A 13,115-nucleotide genomic window follows, 5' to 3' on the forward strand; every position below is an offset into this window, starting at 1 on the left:
GGGCCGCAGGGAGGGATGAAGGGGAGAAGGAAAGGAGGGAGGGCCACAGGGAGGGATGAAGGGGAGAAGGAAAGGAGGGAGGGCCGTAGGGAAGGATGAAGGGGAGAAGGAAAGGAGGGAGGGCCATAGGGAAGGATGAAGGGGAGAAGGAAAGGAGGGAAGGCCATAGGGAGGGAAGAAGGGGAGAAGGAAAGGAGGGAGGGCTGTAGGGAAGGATGAAGGGGAGAAGGATGAAGGGGAGAAGGAAAGGAGGGAAGGCCATAGGGAGGGAAGAAGGGGAGAAGGAAAGGAGGGAAGGCCGTAGGGAGGGATGAAGGGGAGAAGGAAAGGAGGGAGGGCAGCAGGGACGGAAGAAGGGTTCATCAACTGGGATGTCTCTCTATCACTGCAGGAACCAAGCTCAAGGCCAATTTGTACCTAATTGTTATGAACAAAGGGTGGGAATGACATTTTCACTTGCCTTTCCTCACCAGGGGTTTGTTATTTACTCAGGCACAACTAAAATATCAGAAGGGAAAGATAGGAAAGGGAAATGGATGTTTTCTGAGAGCCCTGACCACAAAGCTGACTCTGAAAGCCACTCATTTGATAAGGAGATACTGGCATCTGTGCGTCCACAGGGAAATGTCCGAACACCAAGTGCACTCCTCTTTTCCTCCCACAGTAGCGGCCACCTTCACCTCTACAGCTCTAATCCCAAACACTGCCAATGGAGAGAGCGCCTCCCTGGACACAAGTTTGTTCAAGATGTCTCTGTTATAGATATTCTGCCAATATTGTTTTTATTCTACATAATGAAAACATCCACTTATGCCACCACTACACTGAAGCCCGAGAGACCAGAATGTGTCGCATTTGTGTAAGGTATCTGCCAGATAGCCCAGATGGTAAGTGACACAGAGGCTTGAGAAACCCAGTGAGAGGCAGGTAACTGAGCTTCCGGCAAGCTCCCAGTCAGTACATTCAGTTATATCCCAGCTGATCTTAAGCCCTGGAACCCTGGTACTGTTGGCTTACCTGTGAGTCTACTTGACTTCTATTGTAAAAGATCTTGCTGTTCACAATTCCTCCTAAAATTACCATGTTAACCATGACTTAGACTTCATAAATGTTCCCCGCAATGCCGTCAAACCATTCTTTGTTCATTTATGAGATATACTAATCTCCTAAGTTTTTATTAGGCTTTTATAATCTGGATCTAACTTTGTAGAAAACCAAATCAAGGGAGGAAGAGTAACTCAAAGCAGGCAGTTATGATGATTTTCAATAATGGCTCAAAGAACACTTTTCAAACCTCATTTAATGCTGGTAAGTTAATAAAACCATCATGAGATGTAAAAATATTAATTTTCATTAAACTTACCTCTTCATACTCCCAAGGACAGATGACAACAGCAGGAAGAGGTAATTAACACTCAAAAGCTTGAAAAGTAAATGTGGTCATTTGAAAAATGGACAAGAACACAGCATAATATGAGGAGTATTCCCGCATATACTCTTCCTTACTCTAATTTACTCTGGCCTGACTCAGAACATGAGTTCTGTAAAAACACTCTCGACTAACTGGAAGTGAGTTCTTTCTTACTGGGTCCCCACTATGTGGAAGGCATGATGGCGGACTCCGAATGAGGAAGGCATGTTTCTTACCCAATCAGAGCTCACAGCCCAGCAGTGTTTAGGCAAGTATCCAAAAACAATTATGCAAGACAAAATAACATGAAATTCAAATAAAAGAGCAGTTGCAGCAAAACCACCCCCAGGGTGTGGAGGCAGGAGTGCCGGCAGCTGTCGGGAGGGGAGGGCCTAGGAGTTGTGGGGCTCAGCAGCTCAGTCTCTCCGACTTTCTCCTGCGTGTCTTGCCCCTATCATCCTCCCCCAAGGCAAACTATAGGATCCAGAATTTCTCTTCCCCAATGCAGGTGACAGGAACCAGAACCCCTTTCCCCAAAGCTAGCCATAAAACCTAAAAATACTACTCTAGCCTTCCCCACGCCTTTCCGTGTAACAGCTGGCCATAAAGACCTTGGACAAGAGGATCCTGCGCCATTCCTGGAAGGAAGAAATGCTACAACAGAGAGGCCAAGAAAAACGTGGAGACAGGCCTTGCTGGGCTTCCCCACTCGGTCTATTTCCATCAGCTCACACCCTTTTTTCCAACTGGATTTCCACATGGCGGTCTGTGCTTCTTCAAATCTAAGCAAAATCTGGAGAGTTCACCCTGGGTCTCTGGTCTTCATTCTGAAAGCTCCTGTGTCATGTAAAACTATGATTGAACACGTGTTTTGCTTTTCTATTGTTAATGTTTGGCATGGGGTGTCAGCCATGACCCTTATGATGGGGTAGAGAGGGATCACCCCCTTTCCACCCCTACAGAGTGAATCAAAGAAGGTTCTGAGCACCGTTCTGCTGATGGAATTCACGCATGGAACCTATGTCTCCTGTCAGCCCAAAGCCCCCTCCCTTCAGCGCTGAGGAAGGAGGAGTCTGCTGGGTCTCGACCTGATGGCACTGCCTCGGTGTATAAGAGCAACAGAAACACACCTCGGGGATTGGCACCTGGTCTTACTCTGCCAAAAATGCCTTGGGATCTGCTCTGATCCTGCGATGGCTGCAGCATCACAAAGTGAGGCTGACAGAACAAAGGTCCCCCGCAAACATGTCCATGCCCTAATCCCTGGAACCTTTGACTATGGCACCTCACACAGCAAAGGGACTTTGCACATGCGATTAATTAGGGAAGCTGAGATGAGATCATCCTGGGCAACCTACATGGGCCCCGAATCCCATGGCAGATATCCTTATGAGGGACAGGAGAGAAGACAGACACCGAGGAGGGGTCATGTGAAGACAGAGCAGAACCGGGAGCTGTGTAGCCACTTGCCGGGGAACGCCTGGAGTCACCAGAAGCTGAAAAATGTAGGGAAGGACTTTCCATACAGCCTTTGGAGGGAGGGCAGCCTTGACAGCACTTTGAATTCTGGTTTTGGATTCTGTGAGCCAAGAATAAATTTTTGTTGTCTTAAGCTTCCCAGTCTATGGTAATTTGCTATGGAAGCCCTAGCAAATGAACACAGTTACTAAGTAACTCTTCTGTGTCAAGTCAGGATAGCAAAGCCTGCCTTGGCTCAGGCGGAGTAAACAGCCAGGGCTCGCAAGTGACAGAAGAACTGTCAGGGAGAAGCCATGGAATCTGCACCCAGTAGATCTGACTGGTAAGATGTTCTCAAGCTAGCAGGATCTCATTTCAGCCTGCCCAAAGAAACTGTTTCACCTGTTGGCCCAGTCCACAGTTAGAAGACTAAAGGCAAAAGGAACTGTATATATTAATAAAAACCAGGCTCTCGTTGATTCAGTGGTTCCCATAGGGCGAGACAGCAATTCCAACGCTGTCATACACACGTATGTACTGAAAAGTAGGCAAATGAGCCACAGGCGATGGGAGCCACGTTTCTCACTGTTGGAGTGGGAGGTGAGAGACAGCAGGGAAAAGGCAAGAGTGATTCATGGGGTAAAGGATTAGGGCTGGAGACACCAGTGTGGACTCACAGAAACAGATGGTTCCATACAGAAGTATTTACTGATATGTGTATACACACAGGTCAGTACACACAGACATTTCCTTGCTCCATCAGCCGAGAGGACCTAAAAGCAATGCCACCGCAGTCTAAATAAGCACACTAGCATCCAGCTTGTGGTTTCTAACAACATCTCCAACAGAGGGGACCAGGGTTCCCTAGAGAAACGGCTGAACCTAAGACTGGAGCAGGAAATACACAAGAAGAATCTAGGGCATCTAGCAATATTGGAAAGCAAGGAGGTGCTCAAAAATAAACAAACCCACCAGCCCAGAATGATGGGGCAAGTCGAAGGGACACAAGAGACAACAGAACAGGCTACCAATGGCCAAAGCAGGAACAACTGGAGAACAAAATAAGGAGTCCTGGATTAGAACCTAAAGTATAAAATAAGTATCTGTGAGTCCATAATGATATAAATGACTGAGTAAATAAATGCAAGAAAACAGATAAACCTCCTGCACGGAAGAATTCCAAATAACATATGTAGACACTTTCCCCTTAAGGAGATGAAGCCTAAATAACTCCTCCCTCCAAAAGTGCAGGCTGCTCACTGTGACTTCCTTTCAGAGCACAGTATGAAGGGAGGGGGAAAGTGTGACTTTACAGTGGAGAAACCTGCCAATCACTATTTCAGTCAGGTAAGCAAGGTCAACAGCAAAAGAGAGAAGTCATGTAGACGGTATGTAGGCTTGATACGATGTAACAAAAATGACACTTTACCTCTGTGGTCTTCCTCCCAATCCCCACACCCCTGTGGCACTGACTCCGTGGGGTGAAGGCTAAAGCAAATAATCAGTTACGCTGGGTTGCTGTGAACTGAGATTTCTGGAGAAGAAGAAAGGGGTATGGATATAAGTTCTATTACATTAAGCAAAAACGCTGTAGTCCAGAAACAGACTTGGATGTTACCAGTATGCACTCATGAAATATTTTATCTTGAACAATGGTTTTCCCTGTCTGTTGAAATGGCTTAAAAACAACTGCCATTCCAACAGTAATGAGCACCCTGTTAGGTCCAGATTACGGTCTTTAAGTACCATTTTTCACTTTAAAACAGCTAACTAGGGCTCCTTGGAGAAACAGCTGATTCCAGATTTGAGAGAATAAATCTGACCATAACTTCCTCTTACTGTTGGGAGGAACTTCAAAACGTATGATGACCTACTGAATCCTCTCTGCCTGGCTCCCTCTCCAGTCCCATCTCCTCCCTGCCAAGGACTCAGTCACATTCACTTTCTTTTGTCTCCTCAAATCTGTGGTTGGCAGAATAATGGCCACCCAAAGGTGTTCACATCCTAATCCCTGGAACCTATGAATATGTTACCTCCTATGCCAAAAGGGACTTCACAGATGTAAGGACCTTGAGACGCAGAGATTAATCTGGATTATCCAAGTGGGCCCAATCTAATCAAATGAGAAATCCTTAAAACTGGAAAACCTGTCCTGGATCAGATCAGACAGATGTGATGACAAAAGCAGGGTCAGAGAAGGGCAATGTTGTTAGCTTGGAATATGGAGGAAAGGGCAAATAAGCCAAGGAATGCAGGTGGCCTCTAGCAGCTGCAAAAAGCAAAAAAACAGATTCTCCCTAGAGCCTCCAGACAGCCGTTATTATACACATCTTTTTAATTAAAAAGTCCAAAATCACCCAGCTAGTAAGTGGCAGTGGGAGGACGAGAAGCCAGGCAGTCTGACACAGAAGTTGGTGCCCTTAACCATGATGCTAATATTTGTCTCCCACATAACGGAAATTTCAATACCTTTTTCATTTATTAACATGATACCCTCCAGTGTTCAGGACAGCTTAATAAATAGCTGCTGAATATGAATGAATGGGACAAAGATACAATTTCCCCCTGCTATTCTTGGTAAAAAAATAAAAATAAAAATAAAATTTAAAAAAACTCTGTTATGGAAAGTAAAATACGTACAAAACTAGGGTAATGATAGAAGGAGCTCTCAAATACTCATCGCCCAACTTCAACACTTAGCAACATAGGGCCAATCTTAATGCCAACATTAGTTTGGTATTATATTGTCTGGAAATACTCCCCCTTCAATAGTCTTTTTCAGAATCACATATTCCCAGCTCTCATTACATTTTCATTTATCTGTGTCAACATGAATTTTAAAAAGAAACCTTAAAATGGGCAGGTCTTTCTAAGCAAAACACAAAACAAAGACACTGTAAAGGGGAGATCGATATTTTTAACTACATAAAATTAAAATTTTTTTGCAAAGCCTAGAGATTGTATTACACAAAGTATTAAAAAATAGGGTGGAAATAGTTATAGTATATATGACAAAAGATTAGTATTCTCAATATATAATTCTTATAAATCAAAAGACCACACACCCCAGAGAAAAACAGATGTAGAAATGAATATACATTTTCTCTACTATTCTTTCCTTCCCTTCCCTCCTCCTTTAATTTTTTGAGACAGGGTCTCACTGTGTTGCCCAGGCTGGAGCACAGTGGCATAATCAGTGTAATCACAGCTCACTGCAGCCTCAGTCTCCTGGGATCAAACAATCCTCCCGTCTCGGCCTCCTAAACTGCTGGAATTACAGTACGAGCCACCATACCTGGCCCCCCACCACTATTCTTAAATGACAAAGAGACAAGGGCTTCCAACTGACACTATTTGTCAGCATACTTCTTGTGGTGCTCTAGAACTTGAGCAATGAACACTCTAGAACAGAGGCTAACAGTTCTCACCTGTAAGCTTGTTTCTTCAAGGAAGTGTTGCTTTAGAATCCAGATCCACAGTAAGCCTGAGAGTCTTAAAAACTTGTGACTTCAGAGTCCTTCCACATGACTCAAGACAAAGTAAGTCCACCTCATAGGGTGACCAGAAAGTCCATGGGGACCAAATATCCAGTTTTCGGTCCTGTTGGGAGGTAAGATAAAAGGAAGTCAACTGAAGAAAATTAAACATTTAAGCAACAAGGGGCTTAAAAACAAACATAAATGACCTAACTCCCATTAGAAGGCAATCTGAGACCCTGGGCATATGCCCAAGGAAGGAATATATTTTTGTTCAGTGCAAAAATGTAGTTCACATGCTTGAGGGGCCAAAGAATGCCTTGAATACAGGCACCTTCCAGTGACCGAGAGAAAGAGTTCAAAGTTCTCAAGACCTCCTTGACAAAATGTGGTACATATATGTGATGGAGTACTATTCAGCCATTAAAAAGGAGATCCTGTCATTTGCAACAATATGGTGGAGCTGGAGGTCATTATGTGAAGTGAAATAACCCAGGCAGGCACATAAATACAAACTTTGCATGTTCTTACTCACTTGTGGGAGCCAAAAATTAAAACAATCAAATTCACTGAGAGAGAGATCAGAATGATGGTTACTAGAGGCTAGGAAGGGTAGTAGGGAGGTTGGGGGAAAGTAGAGATGGTTAATGGGTACAGAAACATAGAAAGCAGGAATAAGATCTAGTATTTGATAGCACAATAGGGTGACTATAGTCAGTAATAATGTAACTGTACATTTAAAAATAACTAAGAGTATCATTAGATGGTAACACAAAAGATAAATGCTTGAAGTGATGGATACCGCATTTACCCTGATTATTTATGTGATTATTACACATTGTATCTCATATACTCTGTAATGAGGGTTATTACACATTGTATCTCATATACACCTACTACTAGGTACCCACAAAAATTAATCAAGAAAGAACTCTGAGAAATAACAGCTCTATATACTCTCCCACAAGTAAGAAAAGTAAAAAGAAAGAGAAAAAATGTATTCTCAGCCATCAGGCAAAGCCGATTTTAGTAATGCTGAGCTCCTATTTTGGTAATGTTGAGCTTCTTTGATGAGGGTTTCCAAGTCTTTAAAGTCAGATAAATTTAGATTTTAAAAAAGTCAAACCACTTCTGAAGTAGACTTGCCAAAAATGGCAAGCATGAACCTAATTAAGCCTCTAGATCTAACTTCTAGTTTACAGGAAATATAGGGGATAGAGAAGCAAGCCAAACCATACTCCACCAAAGGCAGCCCAACAGATCCAGAACGTGAGGCACCCTACAGGCAATCAACCAAGCAACATTGACAGTCATTGGCATTAAAGAAACCCGCCAAGGCTGCTCTAGACCTGGGTCGACAAATCACAGCCTGCGGGTCAGTCCAGCCTGTGGGTGGATTTTAAAACACAAAGGTTTTGGAAATTAAGTATTATGGGAACACAGCCGCGCTTATCCATTTACTATCACCCCTGGCTACTTCTGCATGACAATGGCAGAGCTGAGCAGTTACAGCAGAGACCATAGGGCCTGCAAAGCCTGAAAGAGCTGGTATCTGGCCCTTCACAGAGAAATTTGCCACCCCTGCCCTAGACTGAAAGAGACAACAGCTGGGCATGGTAGCTTAGTCTGTAATCGCAGCACTTTGGGAGGCCGAGGCAGGTGGATCACTTGAGTTCAGGAGTTCGAGACCAGCCTGGCCAACATGGTGAAACCCCGTCTCTACTAAAAATACAAAAAAAAGTAGCTGGGCGTGGTGGTGTACACCTGTAATCCCAGCTACTTGGGAGGCTGAGGCAGGAGAATCGCTTAAACCCAGAAGGCAGAGGTTGCAGTGAGCCAAGATTGTGCCACTGCACTCCAGCCTGGGTGACAAGAGTCAATGAGATTCCATTGCAGGTGAGGGGAACAACCAACCAGCCTGGGCAATACCTATCTCTACAAAAAAAAAAAAAATTAGCTGGGTGTTGTGGCACATGCCTGTAATCCCAACTATTCAGGAGGCTGAGGTGGGAGGATGGCTTGAATCCAGGAGTTGGAGGTTACAGTGAGCCATGATCTCAACAGAGCTGGATCCTGTCTCAAAAAATAAAAAGATAACAGATAGTCAACAAATTCTTGTCTGGATTTGGATTCAAACAAACCAACAGTAAAAATAAGTTAATTTTTGAGGTGATCGGGTAAATTTGATCATGGGCTAGGTTTTAGAAAATATTAAGAAATTATTGTCAATTTCATCAGGAGGTGATAATTGTATTATGGTTACACAAGCAAATGCCCTTTCTCTGGAGAAGCATGCTGAACAATTTAGGGGTGAAATGTTATGTTGTCTGGAATAAATTGCTTTAAACTGCTTCAGCCACAACCAAAAAAAGAAAAAAAACATGAAGTGGATATGGCCAAACGAGACTTGTGAAGTCCATTTGATGGATATATGGAAATTCATTCTACTACTTTGCTGTGCTTTCATGTTTGCTTAAAATTTTCCCAATAAACAAGCAAAAAAAAAAAAAAAATCAGAACCTTGATTGAAAAGTAGAGGTTATCACCAGAGAGCCTTGCTTTCCAGGCACCCCCACCCCCACCCCACCCCTCTTCATGCACAGTCCAGGCTCAGCACGCCAGCTGTTTGCCTTTCTCTGAACACACTGTCATTTTCAGCTTCTTATTTTTGCTCATGGTGTTGGCCACCCTTTCCACTCTTCTGCCTATAAAAACCCACTCTCTGCTTAAGGTCTGCCCAACTGTGACCTTCTTCTGGCCCTCCAGTGAGCACTCACCTCTCAGGTCCAACAGCACACTGCTTCTGGTTTCATTCTTCTCTACGTTCTAGCTATTTACCAGGTCTGTTACCTCATGATGCCATACAATCCCAGAGACTTCCAACAGCTGAGTCTTTTCTGTAAATCCATTTGAGGGGGTATCAAGACGCCTTTTACGGAGCAAGCTCCGCGGTCCAGGGGCAGCTCCTCACAGCCTAAACACGGCTGCTTTATCCTGAGCAGTTTTACTGACAATAGAGCTTCGACTGAAGAATGAATTCCTGTTCAGCAGGACACTGAGCAGTAATGTTTAATTGAACCCTCTTAAAATTCCTAATAGATTTTGCCTAGATGGAGGATGTTTTAAAGAGGGCTGCGAATATTTCGTGTTTTTGTCTTCTTATTGTCACCCTTCCTTGGGTCCTGTCCCTCTTCAAGCACGCCTGCACTACACCTCCACACCAGTCTGCCGGGGCCCTAATCCCTGGTAAGGGCCCTGGCTCCAGGTGGGTACAAAGCCTCCCAATGACTTCACTTCAAGAATGGACACAGATTGGAAATCTTACTAGTAAAGAGAAAAATGAACAGATCATTTTAAAATCCCTCTTCTGTTCTACTTACTGCTACCCACTATCCAGAGAACCACAAACCACCACCCTCTCCTGACTAGTAGGAGGTAGGTCCTGGTTAGTAAAGTCAACTAGCCCAAAGTATTTCCATACAAAAATCCACCAATTCGAAATTAATTTAACTTTGCAAACTCAGCTTTTACAATACAAATCTCTGCTAGAGCACAGTGGTCTGCTTATGGAGGAAAGTCTGGCTTCTCCTGGGAACAGTTGCAGGAAAACAAGGCATTTTGGGAAAATACGGGCAAACTGCAGGTGCTCCTCATCTGAGCATTTCAATAAATTGAATGAGGCCAGGGAAAAGTCGTCTTCATTTACAGGTAAATGTACATAAGGACACGTACGTGTGTGAAGACCTACACTTTATATAGGTCACCTGTAGTTTTCCATTAATCATTTTTCCTGGGACATTTAGCAAAATAAGTAACTTGCTTTTTAAAAAAGGCCACAGATTCTGGGTGCGGCGGCTCACGCCTGTAATCCCAACACTTTGGGAGGCCAAGGCGGGCGGATCACGAGGACAGGAGTTCGAGACCAGCCTGGCCAACATGGTGAAACCCCGTCTCTACTAAAAACACAAAAATAGCTGGGCGTGGTTGCAGGCGCCTGTCATCCCAGCTACTCGGGAGGCTGAGGCAGGAGAATCGCTTGAACCCAGGAGGCAGAGGCTGCAGTGAGCCGAGAGCGCGCCACTGCACTCCTGCCTGGGCGACAGGGCAAGACTCCATCCCAAACAACAACAAAAAGGCCAGAAATCTAATACATTTTATCATTTCAATATTAATCAGCTAAGCGTAGAGTTAAGAAGCTGCGTTCCAAAAACACTTAAGTCGGCTTTTGAGCCTATGGCGTTGTCCTTGGCCCAAAGAGTAAAAGAGCAATGATAACCATACTTAATAATCAAGTCAATAAATTTCTTCAAAATTTCAGAATTTTCACTAACGGCTCCAAAGAAACCTTAGATCAGAAATTCACAAGTGCCAGGAGACGTTTTTAGATTTCTTTTGCTGCTTCTAGTCTCCTTACAAACGGGAAATCTTTAAGAACAATTTCTGAGAAGCGTTAGCCTGGTTCAGCTGAGGTCCTCTGAAAGCCAGCGTGTGGGCGGCCACGTTTCCTTTACAGGAAAGCAGCGTCCGTGCGTGAGGCGGTTCCTGGCTTTTCCCGCCCTCCGCCCGTTCTGGCAATCGCGCCCGTGGCCCCCGCGCGGGGCAGTGGAGGACGCGTTTCGGGGTCCACCGTCCCTTCCCTCCGGCTGGCCTCGCCGGCGGCGCCCCAGGCTTCCTCCCTCACCCGCGGGGACGCCAGGTGCTGCGGCCTCGGCCCAGACGCCGCGCAGGGAGCAACGCCCCGAGTTCCCGCGGGGCTCAGGACACCCCGCGCGGGGGGCGGAGCGGACGCTTCCCCGACCCCCTCCCGCGCTCAGCGCCTCACCTGCCGGCAGCCGGGGCGTCGGAGAGGGCCGGGCCTGGGCGGAAATGCAGGGCCGGGCCCGCGCCTCTGCTCCCAGGCCGCCCCCGGCGGCGCCCCCTGCAGGCGGTACGCGAGGCCCGCACGCCCCTGCTGCGCCCTCGCACACACCTGGCCGCAGGCACAACTGACCGCCTAAGAGCCAGACCCACCCACCCCGATGCCCGCCGGAGACGCCCCGCGGCAGACACAGCGCAACCAGCTTCACACAGCTGGGGACGCCCCACAGAAGTCACATCCACCCTAACACACCTGAGCACTCAGGCTCAAGCCCCGACTGCATGGTGGACCCAGATACACCTGGGCCACACCCCACAAAACACAGACTCACGACTCCACAAGCTTGAGGACACAGCACATCAGATGGACGCACACTCACACACAAATGAACTTAAAGCTCAGACACACCTGGGGATGCAAGCCATGTGTCTATCTATCACATCACACGTTACCAAGGGCCCCCAGCATAGCGTGCACACAGCCCTGATACCGAGTCCAGACCGTCATCTAGTCACACTGCCCACTTATTTACCAATACTCTTTTAAAATGAAACTGTGGTTGAAGGAGACAATGGAAGGATGACATCACCTCTTCCCTATCTCCAGGACTAATTTAAGCCCCAGAAATTACAGGACTGAGAACCAAAATCAGAAGAGAAAATTTTCCCTAGAGACATTGGGTTGAAGCAATGCCACTTGGGGGCCAGGTGGTAGGAATGGTACAGATATGGAGAGAGTGACACTTCTGTCTCTCCGAAAGCCACAAATCTGTGTTTATCAGATTAGCAATAATCCCCCTTAATCATTTTCTGCCCTTTCTACTTTCTCATGGGCGTGGACTGATAGAAACCTTTATATAAATTGGTTTTTATCCAAACATTTCCAACAGTGCAGATGTGATTGTATTTTGAACAGATGTACAATTCCAAAAGAAATCTAAACCATCAAGTACATAAGTAGTTGGTTTTCACAGAGTTTTTTCTTGTCTTGGACACTTCATGATTAAATTGAAATATATTTTTAAAAACTTGTCTAGCTCATATTAATATTTTTAAAGGGAGCAGTAATCTTAACTTTTTGAAGGGAAAGAATGATTCCACTTTCATTTCTTTTTTGAGGGAGGAAAATCATGTCAGCAAAGGAAAGTAAGGCAAATAGATTAATTCTTCTGATAAAGGAAAATTAAAGATGACAGGATGAATTTTTTGTTTTGAGACGGGTTCTCACTCTGTCACCTAGGTTGGAGTACAGTAGCATGTGCTGGCTCATTGCAACCTCTGCTTCCCAGGCTCGAGTGATCCTCCTACCTTAGCCTCCTGAGTAGCTGGGACCACAGGCATGCACCACCACGCCCGGCTAGTTTCTTGTATTTTTGGTAGAGACAGGATTTCACCACGTTGCCCAGGCTGGTCTTGAACTCCTGAGCTCAGGCAATCCACCCACCTTGGCCTCCCAAAGCGATGGGATTACACATATTCAAGACAAATGTTAAGTTGCGTCTATCACCAGGTAAGGCTGGGAAAACCCAATTTAACATGGAATAGGCTCTGTGGGATGAAGCCTTCAGTTTAACTTCTTGGAAAACAACTCACAGTTTGAAGAGCAGTTTTTGAAATGTGGTGCCAGTCCAGCAGCATCAGCAGCACCTGGGTATTTAGAAATGCACAATCTCCAGCCACACCGGAGGTGTCCTGACTCTGGGGGTGAGGCCCAGAGATGTACGTTTTAATGAGTGATGCCAGTTCAAGTTTGAGAACCATCGTCTTTTGAGGATGTACCTCGGTGCTTCTCAAACTTTAATGTGCATGTGAATCAACCCAGGATCTTGTTGAAAAGTGTAGATTCTGGTTCAGCTAGCCAGGAGTAGGGTCTGAGATTCTGCAGGTGGACAGAGGGTGCTAAGTAAGGATTT

At 45.5% G+C, this 13,115-nt stretch overlaps 1 protein-coding gene across 10 annotated transcripts in view; it reads right to left on the bottom strand.

Moving 5' to 3' along the window:
* The window catches only part of GGACT (gamma-glutamylamine cyclotransferase), an 80,110-nt gene extending 68,831 nt beyond the window's left edge, over positions 1–11,279 (bottom strand). For 5 of the 10 annotated variants that reach the window (XR_489699.3, XR_012092610.1, XR_012092611.1 and 2 more), the window contains exons 1-3: positions 11,168–11,279; positions 6,298–6,469; positions 4,299–4,403 (exon numbers count right to left, since the gene is read on the bottom strand). The gene's annotated coding sequence lies outside the window, so the exon portion shown is untranslated. The other 5 variants (XM_073014471.1, XM_073014472.1, XM_007960776.3 and 2 more) reach the window with 5 other exon arrangements.
* Positions 11,280–13,115: the final 1,836 nt, after the last annotated feature.

This window comes from Chlorocebus sabaeus, chromosome 3 (assembly GCF_047675955.1).
Source record: "Chlorocebus sabaeus isolate Y175 chromosome 3, mChlSab1.0.hap1, whole genome shotgun sequence".
Taxonomy (NCBI): Eukaryota; Metazoa; Chordata; class Mammalia; order Primates; family Cercopithecidae; genus Chlorocebus; species Chlorocebus sabaeus.